This window comes from Pongo pygmaeus, chromosome 1 (assembly GCF_028885625.2).
Source record: "Pongo pygmaeus isolate AG05252 chromosome 1, NHGRI_mPonPyg2-v2.0_pri, whole genome shotgun sequence".
NCBI classification, from domain to species: Eukaryota; Metazoa; Chordata; class Mammalia; order Primates; family Hominidae; genus Pongo; species Pongo pygmaeus.
The window spans coordinates 84000188-84021100 of record NC_072373.2 but is presented as its reverse complement, the minus strand read 5'-3'; the positions used below and the strand labels follow the sequence as shown (position 1 = coordinate 84021100).

At 47.4% G+C, this 20913-nt stretch overlaps 1 protein-coding gene and 1 long non-coding RNA gene across 5 annotated transcripts in view; one reads left to right on the top strand and one right to left on the bottom strand.

Annotated features, from left to right (window-relative positions):
- Nucleotides 1-20913, bottom strand: part of FAM78B (family with sequence similarity 78 member B) — a 107554-nt gene that overhangs the window by 23690 nt on the left and 62951 nt on the right. The window contains exon 1 of one of the 4 annotated variants that reach the window (XM_063649367.1): nt 6294-7723. The exons of the other annotated variants lie outside the window; for them this stretch is intronic. The gene's annotated coding sequence lies outside the window, so the exon portion shown is untranslated. Of the gene's footprint in view, nt 1-6293; nt 7724-20913 lie in introns of those variants that run through there. 4 annotated transcript variants of the gene reach the window in all.
- LOC129033599 (uncharacterized) lies at nt 1312-12100 on the top strand. The gene is made up of 3 exons (XR_008501626.1): nt 1312-1584; nt 3178-3321; nt 7615-12100. It is a non-coding gene; the product is annotated as an uncharacterized LOC129033599 (long non-coding RNA).

The following is a 20913-nucleotide window of genomic DNA, read 5'->3' as shown; positions in this document are numbered from 1 at the left end:
GTCTTTCCAAGGGCAGTCCACTCCACTGTGTATGCACTTTTGGGCCCAAGGGGTGGGCCAGAGGGTGGCTGTTTGTTGGGGGTATGCATGGAGTTTGGGACCATGTGTTGGGTACCCACATGCATATGTGTGTTGGACCATCTTTTTCAATGTGGTACAGAGCCAGGGGTGGGAGGGGAAGTAGGTGGAGCTAGGGGCTGAGGGTCACTTGTTCCTATGCTGCTAGGTTCTGGCACAAAACTTTGAGGAGTCCAAGAATCCTAAATTTGAACATAGCCTTCAGGTTTTTACAAAGGTATACTTGTCTAGGTAGGAGGACAGAACTTACTTGATTCAGCCCTCTGTTAGTCTGACCTATAACTTATAAATATTGAGAAACATGGCACCCAGGCCTTTGTATTCGTACTCTGAAGCCTCAAATGTTAGGGATGGACAGAGCTGGGAGATCTAGATGCACAGTTCTGGAACCCAGGACAGTTCCAATCCGGAATATTTTCCTTTTGTTATGTGTGGTTTCACTGCTGCTTGTTTAGTCTTAACATGCACAAAGCACCCTTACAACCAGTATCACATCTACTCTGTACATCAATTGCATGAGGTGGGCATCTTTCTATTTTCCATTATGCAGTAGGGAACTTGTTCAAGATCTTTCCGCCAGTGAGGGGTGGAATCAAGCTGTGAACCCAAGGACTGATTCAAAACACATGCTTTCTCATGATGCCTCCCTAGTACAAAATTAAGAGTCCAAAAGCTCTGAAAAATAATAAAAGTCATGAATGAGATTAGCTGATACACACTGCTATGACCATGCCAGTTGTTAAAATATTCAAACATTTTTGGAACAATTGCTAAACGACCCCTCTTCCTCCCCGCAATGCCTTCTCTTTGGCCACCCAGGTTCCTCCTCAGCTACCCACCACCACATCTCGAAAAATTAATCAACTAAAGTGTTTACGTAGGCACAGCAGGGGATCTCCAAGACAGGCTCTGGCTCTAAAGCTGAGGATATTAATAGTTCTGATAACATCATCTTGATCATAGCTCACACTTAACCTGAATGCCAGGCACTGTCCTGAGAGTTTGTGGTCTAACCGCTATGTTCAGCCTACTCTTTAAAGGAATCCTGACTGCTGCGTTAACTTTACTGCACTTACAGGGTGGGAAAAGAGGCTTCTGCCTTTTCTCTTCATCTTCATGGCTGGAACCTAAGGTTCTACTATTTGGGTATGTGGAAAGTTTAGTTAAAGAGAACACCACGCCCTGAGCATTGAGGCTTCCCTCCATCTAACGTGAAGGAGAGCAATGTGCTTCCAGTCACGTGAGTCTCATGTTCCGTGTCATTGCTGACTTTGCAGCAACTTTCTCCTCCCAACCCCTCCTCAGGAGGAGCTGGAAATAACAGTGCATGGTGGGACAGTGAAGAGAGAGGAGGCACGGAGGTGGAGCTGGCACAGGGCTGGGGCCAGAGGGGAGCCAGGCCAGGCGCCTGTCACCTGGGCAGCTACCTGGCCCCTGAGACCACTTTCCAGCCCTGGCTCTGGCAGAGGTCCTGATTCTCAGATGCTTTGCAACCATGATTACAGAGTAAGTGTTAAAATTAGGATTTTCCTCATTCTGCACTGTTTATATCAGACTCCAAGCAGCCTGTAAATACTCCCCTCCCACTTTCCCCTCCGCCCACTTCCTTTCTGACCACATCCTTTTCTTTTTGGCGCACAGGGAGGCATTTTTCCTATTGCAGAAAATATCATTTGCAGTGTTTTTCAAGAGTCATCAGTGCGGAGACAAGCTTCATGTTTGTTACCACTCTTGTGTTCTGTTTAGAGTGAGTTCTTCTAGCATTGGAGACATCTTCTCACTGTGTATTTAACCTTCACCACGTGGAGGTCAGGTCACCTTGTGTCCTCTAAGTTGCCCCAGCTGGGTTCTCAGAGTCCTCTGCTGACTTGTTTCAATTTGACAGCCCTGAGGTCTGGGGTCGTTGGCCAGTTTTCTAGGTCACATCTGAAAATGTTTGACTTCCGACTCCAATTCTGAGTTTCTTGGAGCAAAGCGCCTCATCCCACACAGAGAAGCAGTGTTCTCTAACGCCTGCAGAGCGCCGTGCAGGCCCAGGCTGTGTCCCTTACAAGGGTCGTGTCCTCTGGCCACACAGCAAGCCCTTTTGGCTCCCTACCAGTCACTGGGACTTGTGCCAGGCCCAGTGGCGTTTGTTCTCCATCCTGAAGGAGGTCACAGCCCACCCAAGGTGATAGGTCAGATGCCTTCCCTCAGGAGTAAGGCCCTGCTTACGCCAGGCTCTGGGGGTGCCAAGAGGAAGCAGAGGAAACTGGGGCTGGAGGTAGAGGTCAGCAGCCCTCTTAGGGGAAATGGGGCTGCAGTGGGACCCCAGAAGATGAGGGGGAATCGATGTGAGCGGCATTCCAGGTGGCGAGCACGGAGACCTGCCTGTCCCTCACCATGCCCCAATCCTCACCTGCTCTTAGACCAACATGTTTCTCCACTATGCCTCTACAATATGCCCAGAATTTGTCTCTTCTCTCTAACCCCATGGCCACCACCCTGCTCCAAGCCATTTCTCCTCTATCCGGGACCATGCAGGTCCTCTCCTCACTGGGACGCTGCTTCCAAGCTTGTGCTGCCCCTGCAAGCCACGAATGTGATTTTTATAAAATGTACATCAGGCCATGTCTCATCTCTGAAAAACCCTACGATGGTTTTCTACTGCACTCAAATGTCCATGTTTCCTTATTTGCCCCACCAGTTCTCCAGCCTCATTCATCCTCACCCCCTCCCTCTCCTGGCTCTCTAGACTTCAGCAACTTCAACTTTTCTCATTTTTCGACAAGATAAGCTTCCTCCCACTGGACTTGCTGGGCCTTTGGATTTGCTGTTCCCTTTGCCCAGAACCATTTTCTTTCAGTTCTTTACATCCTGGACTCCTTTTCTTTTTCTGAAAATAGAGATGGGGTCTCACTACCTTTCCCAGGCTGGTCTTGAACTCCTAGGCTCAAATGATCTTCCTCCCTCAACCCCCCCAAAGTGTTGGGATTATGGGCATAAGCCACCACCCTTGGTTCCCTTTCATCCTCAACTTCCAGCTCCAGGTCACCTTCTGAGAGTGGCTTCCAATTGCATATGCATTTCAGTGTGCTGATTTGCTTGTATCTCTGCCAGTTTTCCACTAGACTGCGTGCGTCCTGAGGACAGGCTTTGCTGCATCTTCAGTACCTCCAGAAGAGCCCAGAACAGGTGCTTCCTTCAAGCAGCGCAATGAATGGGGCAAGTGTTTCTGGAAGAGCAGGCAGGGCTGGCTGTGAGGTGAGTTCAAGGGAGCTGCAGAGGGAGTAAGATGGGGAAGGCTCTTCTGGAGTCTAGGGGAGAGTCCCACGTGACAGCCGAAGGGATGGGAAGGGACTGAATGCAGATACATTGGAACGAGTGTCCCTAGGGCTCCTGGCAAGGTACTGAGTGCCCTTCCTTTGACAGCTTGCATTAAATAGGCACCCAGCTAAGCTGGGAGAGGATGTAGGGGCTGGGTGGTGGCATTGAGGGGCATGGGGATGCAACACACATTCAATCCAGCCCATGGCAGTAGACTGTATCCTCTACTCCCAGCCCTTGAAGCCAGACAAATGGCAGGTAGAGGAGATGGGGAGTGGATGTGTGTTTTTTCCTTCTTATTTTGGAATTCTGCTATTATAGGCAAACCTTAGTTAACCTGAGAAAAGACATTATTGGGTGGATACACCAAAATGTGAAAAGTGCTTATCTATAGTTCTGGGACGATAGGAGTTTTCTCTTTATTTTGTGAATATTCTCATTAAAAAAATTAATTTGTCTTTATTCTGTAATAAAAAGGAATGAGTTACCTCACAGAATTACATAGAATGAATATGAAGCATTTCGGGGAAAGAGAGAGAAGGGGTAGGGGAAGAGTGCGGGGTGGGACTCCCAAGACCTGCATGCAAATCTGGATGTTACCACCCGCTACCATGTGGCCTTGGACAAATCACTAAGCCTCTTTGGGCTTTCATTTCTTATGTGAATGGGGTTAATAACAAAACCTACCCTGTAGGTTTTTCCTTTTTTTTTTTTTGAAATGGAGTTTCGCTCTGTCACCCAGGCTGGAGTGCGGTGGCGCGATCTGAGCTCACTGCAACCTCGGCCTCTTGGGTTCAAGTGCTTCTCCTGCCTCAGCCTCCCAAGTAGCTAGGAGTACACGCGTGTGCCACCACGCCCAGCTGATTTTTGTAGTTTTAGTAGAGACGGGTTTCACCATGTTGGCCAGGATGGTCTTGATCTCTTGACCTCATGATCCGTCCGCCTTGGCCTCCCAAAGTGCTGGGATTACAGGCGTGAGCCACGCACCCAGCCTATTTTTTTTTTTTTTTTTAATGAGAACCCTATGAAAACTAATCTATATCATGCCTGCCTGGCACATAACAGGTCACAAATGAGAACTATTATTATGGGTATTGCTCATTCAAAAAGGATGTTGGCTGGCTGGGACCTGAGCTTCCTTAAAGGGTAGGACTCATTTCCTCCCTTTATGCAAGTAGGAACTGAGTATTTGCCTTCCATCCTGACAAGGTAACAGGAAGGTAGACGACCACACTTTATTGACATAATAAGGACACTGAAGTAGAGAAATGACTCATTCATGGCATGCACCAAGAAAGACGCACATCCACAGACAGTATTCTTTTCACAAAGAGCACCTACTTTGTTCTTAACATTGTGTTAGACTTTGTGGATAACACAGAGGATGTAGAAACCACACACACACACACACACTCCCTCTCTTTCTCTCTCTCTCTCTGCATATAATTTCATCTGGTGAGGGTCTCAAGTCTAAAAACATCTGCTCTCGAAGCTACCATCCTAGATGCCCTTTCTGGGATGACTTTTGGGCTCCAATGTGAGCCCTTTCACCTTCAATTTCCTCATCTATAAAACAGAGTAGAATAAACAACCTCATGGATAAGGATATGTCCAGCTCCTATAATCTCTGACCAAAGACCTCAGTCCTTGTGCTGATGGCGAGTGGGATTTTCAGGGCCACAAGGGAAGAGTTATGGGTTCAGAAGAGAGAAATATAGTGGTTATTCCCAAGGGATGAGTTGCTCCTCCCAGAATACAGGGCACCACACTGTAAGGCTCTAAGGCTCCCAGGGATTCAGAGTGGCTTTCCTGCACCTGGGTCCACATCTACTCTCCTATCAGGGTTCTAGCTCCTCCTGATTGAGTCTCCTGTGACACCTGCAGCTGGGGAAGGACTACAGCTCTTGAGCCCTGCTGGATGTCTCTGACTTGCTGCTTGTCAGGCTTGCCACCTGCGCATCAGGTTGTGGAAGTGGGGCACCACTCCTGCCTGCACATGGCCTGGATCCCAGCCCCAAAGCCTGGCTTACCTTGGTGCCTGTACCTGGAGTCTACAATCGGGCAGGTCCTGTGGCTATAAAAGGCCTTAACACCATGAACACCTAATGCCTTTCTTTTTATTTTTTTCCCTTTGTGCCTGGGCATTGACAGAGAAGGTGTGGTGCACTTATTTCTTTTCACCTTATTTGTCAAATAAGATTCCTAGTATGGAATCTTCTGGTGGATCCCTGGAAGAGAAGCTCTTGGGGCCCTCCGCCATTTACCCTGTCTCGGTTAACTGGCACAGTTTGGCAATGCATCCTCATCTCATGGACTGTTTTAGCATCTCATGGACTGTTTTAGCACAGAACATCTGCAGTTTTAACTGTTACTTGTAAAGACACGACTAGTTTTTTTGTGGCTGAATCTAATGGCAGCATATGCATCTGATGGAGATAATGAACACTGAGCATAGTTGGCTGGGGACCCTGGGCAGCTCAGGGGAAGGAGGGCCACTGTACCATCCCTTCCCATCTGGACCTAAAGCTGATGTGCTAGCTTCGGAGGCTGGGGTCAGAACTCAAGATCTCTTCAGATCTTTTGGCCTAGACAGCACTTCCTGCAATTTATTCCCATCTGATTTGGGAATAATTAAGGAGAACAAATTTTCAAGGTCAAGGAGACACTGATAAAGACATGGTTGTCAAATCTTCTCCAAGATCAATCAGGAATTACTAGATACTTATCAGCTGAATGAATGAATGAACCAGGGCAGGTCTGCTGGGCACGGTGTGTAGCAGGAGTGCAGGGCACTATCAGCCCTTCTATCAGCATTCTTGCCTTTCTCCTGCCTCCCTGGTTAGAGGCCTCAGTGACCCCATGACAAATGACCATGACCAGAAAGAACATAACCCACAGGGTCTGGGTACCTGGGAGTCAATGTCAAGTCTGGGCTGGGGGCTCCTTGGCCTCAGTGGTCTGGAAACCAGGAAATCCAAAGTCTAGAAACTAGGAAATAAAGAGATGTGTTTACTGGGGCAAGAACAAGGCCAGGAGAGTAACACAGCAAAACAGCTGTGGTGACAAAGTTGAGATGATCAAGACAGGCTGGGGGGAGGAATCTCAAATGTCAGGTATTATTAATACTGCTACTACAGGTAAGAGGAGCTAATATTTACTGAAGGCTTCCAGGCAGTCTACTAAATTCTTGCTATAGTAACCTTCTAAGTAGGTACTATGTTACTTTTTTTTTTTTTTTTTTTTTTTTTGCGCATAAAGGAGCTGAGGCTCAGGCTAAATCACTCACCATTGTCACAAAGCAAATAAGTGGCAGAGATGGGACAAACTTAACTCTGGCCTCTGGCTCTCCAGTACCTTTGACCCCTCTCCCTGGTCAAAACCAAAGGCTTTTGCAGCCAGTACTGACCCAGGTCCTCTAACCTGATTCTCGCTCCCCCACCATCCCCACAGCACAGGGTTTCCTCATAGGTGATACTAGAGCAGAGGAATGTCCCCAGAGAAAGCACAGTGGCAGAAGGGCAGGACTCTGCTGCTGGAGCAGTCATTTCTCTCATTTCTCTCACTGGCGCTGGGCAGAGTAAGGGTGGGAAGATGGAAGGGGCTTCCCAGTTTCCACCAAATAATGCTCAAGGTGTAGGGGGAAGGGTCAAGGTCATGAAAGCTGGGCAGAGGGAGGCAGACACAGGAAAACAGAAGGGGAGAGTCTGAGGATGGAGTGCTCTAGCAGCACAGACTTTAAAATCAGAGTTTATTGTTTTCATTAACTTTCCACTTTGTGTTCTTTGCATGCCACATTTCACTGCATGCTGAGTAGGGCAGCAGATGTGGTGAGTTTCTGGCAGCAGCTGAGCTGGGGCAGGAGATATAAGGATGCTGGCAGCTGAGTGTGTACCCTGGTGACAGTACCATGGAAATGTCTTACTAGGCAGATGCCAGCTTAGCACACACAAGGGGTGCCTGTCTGCAGCTGGCAGAGGTGGGGCCACACTGTCCACACGTGTGGACAGAGGAATTCATATGGGTATTATCAAACTACAGGGGCAGAGAGACTGCAAAATTCCTAGGGATGCCTAAATGTTCCCCCAGTGTGGCTACATGCAGTCTGGCCCAGGTGAGATGTCTGTCTCAGCGATTGTGGATGAAAGTGGTACACACACTTGCTTTCATTTAATCTGCAACAACACTACTGGGTGGCTACTATGATTACCATCTCCATTTTTTTTTTTTTAGACGGAGTTTCACTCTTTCACCCAGGCTGGAGTGCAATGGCATGATCTCGGCTCACTGCAGCCTCTGCCTTCCAGTTTCAAGCGATTCTCCTGCCTCAGCCTCCCAAGTAGCTGGGATTACAGGCACCCACCACCACGCTGGCTAATTTTTGTATTTTTAGTAGAGATGGAGTTTCACCATGTTGTCCAGGCTGGTCTCGAACTCCTGACCTTGTGATCCACCTGCCTCGGCCCCCCAAAATGCTAGGATTACAAGCAAGAGCCACCGTGCCCAGCCCACCATCTCCATTTTGCAAAGGAGGAAACTGAGACACAGTGACACTCAGGATGACAGCTGGAGTAAACCATGGAGGCAGGATTCTCACCCTAACAGATACCTCAACAGGCCAAATTTAAGTACTTGTGGAAGGAAAACTACCATGTCTTGAGCACCTAGTGTACTTCAGGCACCATGCTAGGTACTTTGCATGGGTTAACTAATTTGGTCATCATAAGTCCTTGTGAAGGGGGCATTGTAAGTCCTGTGTTACAAATGCAACAACTTAGATGGAGAGAAATAAAGTAATGTGTCTCTCTTTGCCCAGCTTGTAAGTGGCAGAGCTGGGACTTAAACCCAGAGGAAACATCCACATGACTGTGTTGTGTTGTCAATTTTTAAAAGTTACATTACTTGATTGGTTAATTCTTTTAACAGGTAATGTTTGAAATGTGTAGGCATCTAAGGCAGTATGTGGGCGGGGGGTGGGTGGGGAGACACACAAAGATGACTCTGACCTGGCTACTAGCAGGCATAAGCCGTAAGTAAATGACTGCAGTGCAATGAGGAATGGGAGGAGGGCCGCTCAGGCCGGAGAGCATTCTGGGGTGCTGGGGATGGCAGAGGGTACTTGTGTCTGCTGCTTTTACCTTCTGCACCCTGGGGAGGGTGGTTCAGAAGTCAGCCTGCCCCAACGCAAAGCCCAGGCTGCAGATGCTTTGACCCAATTCTGCTCAAGCTGTTGGTCATCTCCTTCCAACACTCAAGGGACTGGCTTTTGTCCCTGCATGGATCATCTCTGCTCTGATGTTTCTGGCATCCATGTGAGAGCCAGCAGGGGAACTGCCATGCAACAGAGGCCTCTGGAACCTCACGCTCTTTAGATGTTAAATTGAAATCAGGCGCTTTATGACTCTTCTGTATTCAGGAACCCATCAACGCTGCATGGGAACTGCTGTGGATTCAAAAGGAACACCAGTGTCATCCCTGCATGGCCCTTTACTCCACTGTGCTCCATGTTCTCCTCACTCCCTCCCAAGGGAGTTTTCTCCCATCTGCAGACCCTGCTGGGTGGGGCAGAAAGAGCACTGGGTTTGGACTCAGAAGATCCAGGTCCACTATCTGGTCTGTCACTCAGCAGCATGATTGTCACGAAGGCTCTCCTAGGCCTCAGTCTTCTGAGCTGTAAAATGGGATAATAATGCCTTCTTGCAGAACTGCTATGTGGGTTACATGAGAAGTATGTGGAATGGTAGGTGTCACACTTAACTGCAATTTCCAGGCCTCACCGACTGGCATCCAGCTATGGCCAAGTTATTCTCACCCTTCAATCCTCTGTGAAGGGCTTCCTGACTGTTCCAGCCTGCCTGACTTATGGAGGGATGTAGGACTAACTTGACGTATTTGGCCAACCATGGGGAGGGGCAGAGGGGGCAGACACTGGGTGAATCTGGCTTTGGGCTGTGTGGGGCTGGTGGGCTCCTCCAGTGTACAACTCTTGAGAGGCTTCCTAGTACTGGCAGAATACCACCCAAACCCCTAATGTGCTCCACACAGTCCTGCATCCTCTGGCCTCTGACTCCCCAGCTTCATCTCACACTACACTCCCCCATGCTCTCAGCGTTCCACTGCAAACAGCTTTCCACCCCCAACAGCTTTCCTTATAGTCCTCCAACATGCCAGGCTCTTTCCTGCCTCAGAGCCTTGGCACACACTGTCTGGAAGGTACTTTTTCCCATTGCTCCCTTGGGCAACTGAGTAATCCTTAGGTCTAAACCCAAGTGTCACTTCCTATGGGATACCTCCCCTGATCCATGTACCTCCTCCTCCCACACTGAATGAAACTAGGTCTCTGCTATAGAACTGCATCTTCTCCTGATTCATAGGACTTACCATCATTTGTAATTATATACATGTGAACCTATTTATGATTTAATGTGTCTCTCTTCATGTGGATTGGAACACCTTAACTGATCACTACTACAGACGAGGACCGACCACAGCCTGGGATATAGTGGTATTCCATCAGCGTGTATGAAGAGTGAATGTCTACATGAAACAGGTAGCAACAAGGGGCAAGAGGATGGAGGAGAGTGGGAAGGGAGTGGTGGCAGTGATGTGCCTGAGAGGTACCACGGTGGGCAGCAGGGAAAAAGCAGAGGGCTCTAGGAAGTGAAAGAATGGGTCAGGAGGAAGATCTCAGAGTGGGCTGTTTGCATTTAAGATTTCAGAGGGGCAGCCATGAAGCATGGCCTGTTTTGAGGCTCCTAGGAAGGGGAAGATGCAGCCTTGTGATGGAGTTTTGTGCAGTTAGGGCATCCAGAGTGCCCTGGGAGCTGGGAACTGGCAAGGAAGTAAGAGAGAGCTCTGGAATGGGGGGTGAGGGGGTGGGTATCGATGGTGCCTATGTCCCTGTGTTATGGGGTGGCCCTGCCCTCCAGATGTCACCAGTATCCCTTGGACTCAGTAGGAGGGAGCTCTCTCTGGGAGAAAGGGAACTCTGTTAACATAACCGCAGTGGGGGTTAAAGAGCAGCTTTCCCTCAGTGGTACAGAGCCCTGTGGCTGGCAATGCTGCACAGACTCCCCGAGACTCAGCTCCCACTGTCCCTGAGCCACACTGGGGCTCTTCGCCCTCCTGGCAGCAATTATAAAGTTGAACAGCAGAGGCAGGGGAGGATCGAAAGCCAAACAGGAAGCCAATAATTGCCTCTTGCAGAAATAGCTCTTTCAAAATAAAAGTGAGGTCCTGAGGTTCCTACCCAGGTCAGTTATACAATGCTGCTCCTGTCCCTCCCACAGCCCTGTAATCTTCTTTCCAGTGTCTACTTTCTGGCCCTGAACTCCAGTACAGGTCAAAAGATGTCCATGTGAAAACTAAGAAATGACAAGTCCAATCCCCCACGCAACACTTTTTAGGGCTTCTGAGAACGTAAACACAAATGAACATACAACATTTTCTAAGCCTGGTCATCACAATCATCTGTCCACACACTGACACATGAACCTTCTCAGCTCCTGGACAGGCAGAGCAATGCCTCACTGAAACTGACCCCTTACTCAACAGGAAGACTAGGCTGAAAAAAACAAAATCAACGGGAAGTAGGTGTCAGGAACCAAAGGAGGAGGCCACTCCAAGGACAATGGAATGAGAGCTCTCCAAGGTCACAGGCTATTAACTCGGTCCTTTCATGGGTAAAACTAACCCCTTTGAAGGGAATGCAGTCCCAATCAAAGTCAGTAATAAAAGCCACCTCAGAGATACAGCTCATGAGACATCAGTTCGAATGATTTCTTCACCACCTGCCATGTGCTGGGTACTGTCCTGGGTGCAGGGGACAACAAGACTCATGAAACAGTGTCCCTGCTCTAATTCTGGGACAGAATTAGAGCAGATCACTGCAATACAATGTGGGATATTTGGGGACAGAGACATGTCATCAGGGGCAGCAGCAAAAGCCATCTGGCCATCTGGGAAGAGGTGGATGATGGTGACTATAATGATGGCTAATGTTTATTTGAGGGCTTACTCTGTGCAGGTATTGCTCATGGCACTTCACATGCACCAACTGCTCAATCCTCACAACAACCCAATGAAGCTGGTACTAACTTTATTTCCATTTTAAAGTTGGGGTGGGGGTGCGACTGAGGTTTGGGGAGGTGAAGAAACTGGCTTAGGGCAACACAGGATTTGAACGTAGGCTGACTGGCTCCCGAGCAGCATCCTGGGTGAAGGATGAGCAGCAGAGGAGGAAGCAGCATGAGCAATGGCCTCAAGGTGTGGCACAGGCAGGAAGGGTAGAACTAGCTGTTTCTGTATTTCTTAAACACAATGTTGGGCCAAGAGTGAGGGAAGTCAAGGCTGAAGGGGAGGTGGTGGCCTTGACAGCTCCCCCATGAAAGTCTGGTTGGGTTGGTGCAAGAAGGATGGTGATATGGTTTGGCTGTGTCCCCAACCAAATCTCATCTTGAATTCCTACATGTTGTGGGAGGGACTCGGTGGGAGGTAATTGAATCATGGGGACAGGTCTTTCCCTTCCTGTTCTCATGATAGTGAATAAGTCTCACGAGATCTGACGGTTTTAAAAAAGGGGAGTTCCCCTGCACAAGCTCTTTTTGCCTGCTGCCATCCATGTAAGACGTGATTAGCTGCTCCTTGCCTTCCACCATGATTGTGAAGCCTCTCCAGCCATGTGGAACTCTAAGTCCAATAAACCTCTTTCTTTTGTAAATTGCCCAGTCTCAGGTGTATCTTTACCAGCAGCATGAAGACAGACTAATACAGATGGTATCTCAAGCCTAATTCTTTACTGGTCCTGCCACCTGACACTGCCACGGAGATCCTCCATAAGGATTTGGTGGCTGAATTCATGGGAAAGTAACCATAACCAGATATGGACTTAGTACCTTACATTTCACAAAACAATCCCCATGTAAATGATCTCAGTTAATCTTCACAATAATGCTATGAAATAGGTATTATGTCCTCTACCTTATAAACAAGGAAACCAGAGCTCAGAAAGGTTACGTGATTTTCTCAAAGTCCAACAGTTCGTAAGTGATGGAGACAGAGGTCTTAAACCTACATCCACATTCTGTTACGTTTTCTACCACACTACCCCTGCTTCTCAATGAAGCAAGACAGCAGGAGAACCTAGACACTGTGTGGTTAACATGATTGAGCCATCATTTTTTTTTTTTTTTGCAAAACAAAAAGTGGTGGAAGCTTATGTATCAAAAGTCTATCTTTCTGAGGAATTTTCCAGAACTTAGCTCTCAGGAGGATGATCTGCCCAAAATACCTGTAGTATACTTGGTAAACATGAGCCAGAAATAATTAGCTAATGAGCTACCATCAATGTTAATTATCTGTGCCAATGGAAGCGAGCATTGATGTGGAGAATAAAAAGTGTGGCAGTGTCCCTTGGATGGCAGAGCCACAGCCCTCCTCCTTCCAGTGGGGGATGCTGAGTTGTCCTGCCCTATGTGCAGCCTGCACCCCCAACCCTCCCTGGCATTGCTAACCACCACCTGCCCACCAGGGGCTTGTTCAAACGGGCTCCTCCAGGTGGTCAGTGCTGTCAACACCTCCTCTACCTCCTCCCACCCCTAGTTAGTCCTGCCCTGCCTCTTCTCTTCTGTAGACCCCTTGCTGTGGATTCAGTTTTGGTTCTCTGCCTATTCTATGCCTACTGGTCTTTAAGCCTCAAGCTTCCTTAAGCCTGATCTTGTCATGAAGGATGCAGACTCTGATTCCCCTTTATCCCATGCTCCTCAGCTGCAAGCTGGCTGTGCCCACCCAGAACTCCAGTCCTGACCCCTGCAACCCCAGGGCGTGGGCTCCCCAATATGAATTTTGTGTATACAGCACAGCTTTCATTTTAGGTCCAACCATCCCAAACATACTCTTTAAATTTGATGACATCTGTCTAGTTAGTTATTTTTGTGTGATACAGTGAGAGTAAAAGAGGCCTTCAGAAATGCCATTTTAATACACATTTTTGATGAATGAAGGAATAAGTAACTTATTAAATCCTCCCAGCAATGTTGGTTAGGTGGATATGATCATCATCAGACAAGCTTACTGGATCTCAGAGCCATTCTAACTTGCCACTAAGTGGCCGGGCTGAAATCAAACCTGGGTCTGAGCCCCAAACCTACACTCATACAAATCCACTTATAACAACATTAGTTAAGAATATATTTAAAAAAATAATAAAATATACTTGGGTAGCTCCTCCTCAAAGGAGCCCTGAGAGAAGCATTGTTTGGAATAGAAAACTCTTTATGTAATATGTAAATAAGCACCTATTAAATTTTCCTATTTTATGTTTTTTTCAAATATATATCTCTCCAGCTTCTCAAAGTGGGGCATGCAGTTTGTGAGAAATGGCCCAGAACAGATATTCGGCAGAAAGGTGGGAAGAAGACATGGCTAAGTCACGTCTACATTCCAGGTGTGAACAATGGTGGTAATCAGCAGGAAAATGATAAAAATGATTTTAAATCCTCATCTCCAAGCAGAGGTTCCAAGTCCCTGCCCTTCCCATTGCTCCCACCAGGAAACAAGAGGCCGACAGGGCATTTGTCTCCTTTTATTTCCTTTTCTCCTGGGTCAAAGGCAGAAGAGAAGAAACAGAAACACTACTGCCCTGACATGTTTGTTTGACCCTATATGACCATGGATCCCCATTTTAAAGGCAGGGGCTTGCCTTCTTTTACATAAAATATCTTTCTACTCCTTCTCACATGTAAAGGCTCTAAGAGACTGAACCTTTGCCAAATTAATTGAGGACAAACTCATGAGAGAAAAGTATTTCAGGGCAATTCTTTGCAGAATAAAAGAATCCTGATCAGCTGAGGCTTCTCCAGGGCCTGTAAATGGCAGACAAGCAGGTCGCATGGGAAACACTATTTTTTTTTTAAAGAAAGCAATGAAATTAGCAGTTATAGATTGGGCTCTGGTGGTAAGGCAAGCATTGATTTTCTTAGGAAAAATTTGAATTATACCTTGATGTGTCCTGATTGGCTGGGATGATACAGAATAGGGCTGCTGCATAGGGACTTGCATAGGCCCAGGATCAATGACGGTGCACGGGCAGAGAGGAGCAGGGTGGGGGCATGGGGGACAGGGAAGAGGGGCACACAGGGTTTGCAAATGACTCTGTGTGTGTGTGTGTGTGTGTGTGTGTGTGTGTGTGTGTGGTGTTCTTGAATCTCTGCTTTATTGAGCCAGTGGTGCAGCAGGGGAAGGAAGCAAGACGTTGGGATGCAAGGCTGATCCCAAACAGGAAGCACCGAATGCAACCCCGGAGCAGAAGCCATCAGAATAGATAGCACTTAGGAACATGCCCATGCCTATAGCCAAGGGAAAAATGATGGCAAGCGAGGAGCAGGAACAGAGGTGGCAGGAATGACTGGAGGCAAGTGGGCCCTGATAGAGCAGGAGGCTGCAGTCTGGAGACAGAAGCAGAAGGCTACCACCCTGCTTTGGGACAGCTATAAAGAGAATCTGTGTCCCGTGCTCCATGTAGGGCTCAGTGTCATGCCATGGCGGGGCTCTCCACTGCGAAGTGTGCATGCAATGCTGACACCTGCTCTTTTACACAGAGCTGCAGTGGGCATTTCCCAATCACTATGGACCTAGAACTGCCTGTGGCCAGGCTGCACTGTGTGGTGATGAGTCTGTAAATTTATGCTGTTGTGATCTGTCAGGGCAGAAGTTCCTTAACTTCCAACAGTCTGCACTTTTCTTGGAAGACTGATAGTGCAGGAGTGCCCTATAGATGTGGAGACAGAATGTGCCGTAATGTTTCTGTAGTGAATATTCTGACCCTATATGGATGCTCTCATGAATCAAAATGGTCACATATTCTGGACGGAGCCCTGAAAAGATAAGGAGGACATGTGGATGCCAAGTGAGGTTAAGACATGCCGGGAGGGACAAGACAGAACTTCCTTGGTCATGACAGCAATAACAGTGCTAGTAACACTTACTGAAGTTTATACACCTATTGAATGCTGGAGGGTTTAGAGCATGCTACATACATTTCTTTGTTTCATCTTCAGAATGACCGTTCTGCCTAGTAGATATTATTAGATTGGTTCTGTCTATAAGAAAATAAGTTTAGGGAGCTGAAGAGACTTGTCTAAGGTGACCAAATCAGCAGGTGGCTGAGCTGACATGTCTGATGCTCAGGACACTTCTGGCTTCATCATTAGACCTGGTCTAATGATGACTCTGTCTGGTCCATACCAGTCCTTGCAGAGTCATCACCATCCTTGCAGAAGCAAGTCTGCTGACAACACTGCACTCAGAGGCTTGGAAGGTCAGTCCTCAGGGTGGCTGCATTTCCCCCTGTTCCCAAAGGGCTTGCTCATGCCCTGTGTGCGGGGTGGGCTCCCTTCCCTTGAGCATGGCATACTCGATGCAGCAGCCCCGCAAGAGCAGCCGGAGTGCAGGTGGCAGCATAAGAGCGCAAAGCTATCATGGGTGAGAACAGAGGTGTGCTGAACAGTCTGGACAGGTTTAAAGATGGACAAGGGGAGGGTAGAGTGGTCAGTACAGCCAGCGGGCCAGGAACCAGGACAGGCAGACAGGAATGCTGATGAGGCTCAAATAGGCCTGGTGCTGCCCGGAGGTTCAGGTACCTTTGGGGGCATGTGTACTCTTCCTAGCCAATGCTGGGGCATGGGCAGGGGAAGGGAGATTAGGAACTTCATACTGTTTTTAATAGGAGCATTATGGCCAGCCCCTCCACCTCTGCCCCAGTCATTGTGAGCCTGCAGGAACCCCAGACCTCCTCAGAGTGCCCTCTCCTCATCCTGCCAAAAAGGGGGCAGGAGGAAAAGGGCAGGGAATTGCTTATGTGATAGATAGTAAGTGCTACACAGACCACCCCCCACCCCCAACCCAGGTAGGTCTCTGGGACCTGAGTAGACGAACGATTCAGGAACTGTTCTGTGTGTGTGTGTGTTGGGGTGGTGGCAAGTAGGGGGACAACACTCCAGTGGCACAGAGGAGTAAGGTGCTGGCTCCCAGGATCAGTGACAGATTAAACACAGAGAAAATCAAATACTAAATGCAGGAAGCTGCAGACAGAAACGTAATTCCCCAGCTGGAAATGGCAGCACCTAAAAATACTGAGCTATGGTTCTCACAGGAATGCTCAATGCCCCACATTCAATCTAGAATGGCTTCTGGATTATGGGTTAGAGTAAATAAAAAAGATCATCTAAGCAACGTAACCATAGGTTTTTAGCTTAAGATGACATCTGGTATCAACATATTATCTGTCTCTAAGAAACTCAAATTGCCAGTCGTCCCACGAACCTCTGCTGTTCTCAGCAAATTTTCATCTTGACTTGCTTTGACTGCTGGGGAGAATATAAGTTTGGATTTCAGCTCTCCCTTGGGTCTTGGAGTTCTACTATTACCCAGGAGCCACTGTTGAGGGCAGGCTGGTCACTGGTCAGCACATGGCCTGGCCACTCTGGCACAGCACAGTGAGCTTGGGCTGCTTACATCTGTGGATGGGTAGCTCACTTCACTGGCCAACCCAAACAGCCCCATGCATAGATCACTCTACATCCATCTCTTCTCCAAGAAAAACCACTTTATGTGCACAACCTCTCGATGGTTGGTCAGTGGTAGCATTTTGTTGTTGTTGTTAAGAAGGAAAACTTGCTCCATAATAGATCTCATTCCTGGTTCTGCAAAGTCCTAGCTATGTGACCTAGGGCGAGTCACTTGGCTGCTTTGTGCCTCAGTTTCCTCATCTGTAAAGTAGAACGAGAGTATCTCCAACTGTCCTGATGTAGTGAGAGAGGCCTGTCTCATGTTCTTGTCCTCCTCTCCTTACCCAGTTGGTCTTCCTCCCTGAGTACCTACTATGGCAACTATGCCTGCATCCCACTCTAGGCTGACCTTTGACTCCAGAAACCAGCCTGGAGTCCTACGATCCAGAGAAGATGAAGAGTTGTCTTCAAAAGAAAAAGAACGGGGAGAGGGGAGTGAGATCATGGTGGACGGGAGGCAAGACTAGATTGCAGCTCTGGACAGAGCAGCGGGAGGTGGCTCACATTGTAAGCTGTAGGTCCAGATCGACTGGAAAAACAAACCAGCAATCCCGAGAGGACCCACAGACCCTCTGAAGGAGGCGGACTGCTCCTGCACAACCCAGGAGACCACCCCCCAAAACTGTGAGTGCCCCAACTGCAGAAGCAGGAAAGGGAGACGCTCCTCTCTTGAACACACACCCCTGGCTGGAGAAGCTGAAGTTCTGTTTGTGGGAGAAGTTTCCGAGTTTACCTGAAGCTGAGTCAGTCTGGAGAGCTGAGAGAAATACAGTAGTAGAGGAAGCAGCAGAAAGGCCCTGGGAGTTTGCTGGGTCCCCTAGCAGGCCATTCCTGCCTGGTACCACAGGGATCCAATGGGAGAGGAGCAGTGGGTAAAACTCCACAGGGGGAAGGAATTCTCTAGCTTAACTCTGCAACAACTTGAATAGGGCGAGAAGCCTCCTGGCCAGAACTCAGGGGAGGGTGCAAATCCAGTGTGCAGACTGCACAGGCAGGTGGAAGAACCAAGCCCCTTTTCTTTCGCAGCTGAGAGGCAGATAGCCAGGGGCAGGTTTTCAAGCCCATATGGCTCTCCAACTGGAAAGGGTCTGGGGACTGTTGCAGGGAGCATGGTGGGAGTGAGACCAGCCCTTTGGGGACTGAGACAAGCCCTTCAGGTTGTGTGGGAGCTGGGTAAGGCCTGTGACTGCTGGCTTTCCCCAACTTCCCTGACAACCTATATAACTCTACAGAGGGAGCCATAATCCTCCTAGGTATACAACTCCAGTGACCTGGGAATCTTACCCCTATCCCCACAGCAGGTGCAGGAAGACCAGCTCAAGGACAGTCTGAACTCAGACATGCCCAGCCCCACCCCCACCTGATGGTCCTTCCCTATACACCCTGGTAACAGAAGACAAAGGGCATATAATCTTGGGAGTTACATGGTCCTGCCCACCACCAGTTCCTCCCCATAATACCACAGCTGATGCTCTCTGAAAAGTGCCACATCCTGGCAGGAGGCCAACCAGCACAAAAATAAAGAATTAAACCACCAAAGCCAAGAACCCTCACGGAGTCCACTGCACCCCCCTGCCACCTCCAACAGAATAGGTACTGGTATCCATGGCTGAGAGACCCAGAGACCCACATCACAGGACTCTGTGTAGACAACTCCCAGTACCAACCTGGAGCCGGGTAGACTTGCTGGGTGGCTAGACCCAGAAGAGAGACAACAATCACTGCAGTTTGGGTAACATGAAGCCACATCCATAGGAAAAGGGGGAGAGTACTACATCAAGGGAACACACGTGGGACAAAAGAATCTGAACAATGGCCTTCAACCCTAGACCTTCCCTTTGACAGAGACTACCCAAATGAGAAGGAACCAGAAAACCAACTCTGGTAATATGACAAAATAAGGCTCTTCAACAGCCCCACCCCGCCACCACCAAAATCACACTAGTTCACCAGCAATTGATCCAAACCAAGAAGAAACCCCTGATTTACCTGAGAAAGAATTCAGAAGGTTAGTTATTAAGCTAATCAGGGAGAGACCAGAGAAAGGTGAAGCCCAGTGCAAGGAAATACAAAATATGACACAAAAAGTGAAGGGAGAAATATTCAAGGAAATAGACAGCTTAAAGAAAAAACAATAAAAAATTCAAGAAACTTTGGACACACTTTCAGAAATGTGAAATGCTCTGGAAAGTCTCAGCAACAGAACTGAACAAGCAGAAGAAAGAAATTCAGAGCTCAAAGACAAAGTCTTTGAATTAACCCAATCCAACAAAGACAAAGAAAAAAGAATAAAATATCAACAAAGCCTCCAAGAAGTCTGAGATTATGTTAAATGACCAAATCTTAGAATAATCGGTGTTCCTGAGGAAGAAGAGAATTCTAAAAGCTTGGAAGACATATTTGGAGGAATAATCAAGGAAAACTTCCCTGGTTTTGCTAGAGTTAAGACCTAGACATCCAAATACAAGAAGCACAAAGAACACCTGGGAAATTAATCACAAAAAGATCTTTGCCTAGACACACTGTCATCAGGTTTTCCAAAGTTAAGACGAAGGAAAGAATCTTAAGAGCTGTGAGACAGAAGCATCAGGTAACCTGTAAAGGAAAACCTATTAGATTAACAGCAGATTTCTCAGCAGAAACCCTACAAGCTAGAAGGGATTGGGGCCCTATCTTTAGCCTCCTCTAACAAAACAATTATCAGCCAATAATTTTGTATCCAGAGAAACTAAGCACCACATATGAAGGAAAGATACAATTGTTTTCAGACAAACAAATGATAAGAGAATTCTCCATTAGCAAACCACCACTATAAGAACTGCTAAAAGGAGCTCTAAATCTTGAAACAAATTCTGGAAACACATCAAAACAGAACCTCTTTAAGGCATAAATCAAACAGGATCTATGAAACAAAAATACAAGTTAAAAAGCAAAAACAAACAAAAAGACAAAGTACACAGGCAACAAAGAGCATGATGAATGCAACTGGTACCTCACAAATCAATACTAACATTGAATGTAAATGGTCTAAATGCTCCACTTAAAAGATGCAGAACCCACAGAATGGATAAGAACTCACCAACTAACTATCTGCTGCCTTAAGGAGACTCACCTAGCACATAAAGATTCACATAAAGTTGAAGTAAAGGGGTGGAAAAAGCCATTTCATGCCAATGGGGTAGCAGCGAGCAGGGGTAGCTATTCTTATATCAGACAAAACAAACTTTAAAGCAACAGCAGTTAAAACAGACAAAGAGGGACATTATATAATGGTAAAAGGCCTTGTACAACAGGAAAATATCACAATTCTAAACATATATGTACCTAACACTGAAGCTTGCAAATTTATAAAACAATTACTAATAGACCTAAAAAATGAGACAGACAACAACACAATAATGGTAGGGGACTTGAATATTCCATTGACAGCACTGGACAGGTCATTAAGACAGAAAGTCAACAAAGAAACAATGGATTTAAACTATACCTTGGAAAAAATGGACTTAACAGATATACAACAGCTGCAGAATACACATTCTATTCAACAGTGCATGGAACTTTCTCCAAGACAGACCATATGATAGGCCACAAAATGAGCCTCAATAAATTTAAGACAACTGAAATTATATCAAGCACTCTCTCAGATCACAGTGGAATAAAACTGGAAATCAACTCCAAAAGGAACCTTCAAAACCATGCAAATACATGGAAATTAAATAACCTGGTCCTGAATGAGCATTGAGTCAAAAAGAAAATCAAGATGGAAATTTAAAAATTCTTTGAGGAGGCAGTTCCAAGATGGCTGAATAGGAACAGCTCCAGTCTACAGCTCCCAGTGTGAGCGATGCAGAAGACGAATGATTTCTGCATTTCCAACTGAGGTACGGGGTTCATCTCACTGGGGATTGTTGGACAGTGGGTGCAGGACAGTGGGTGCAGTGCACCGTGTGTGAGCCGAAGCAGGGCA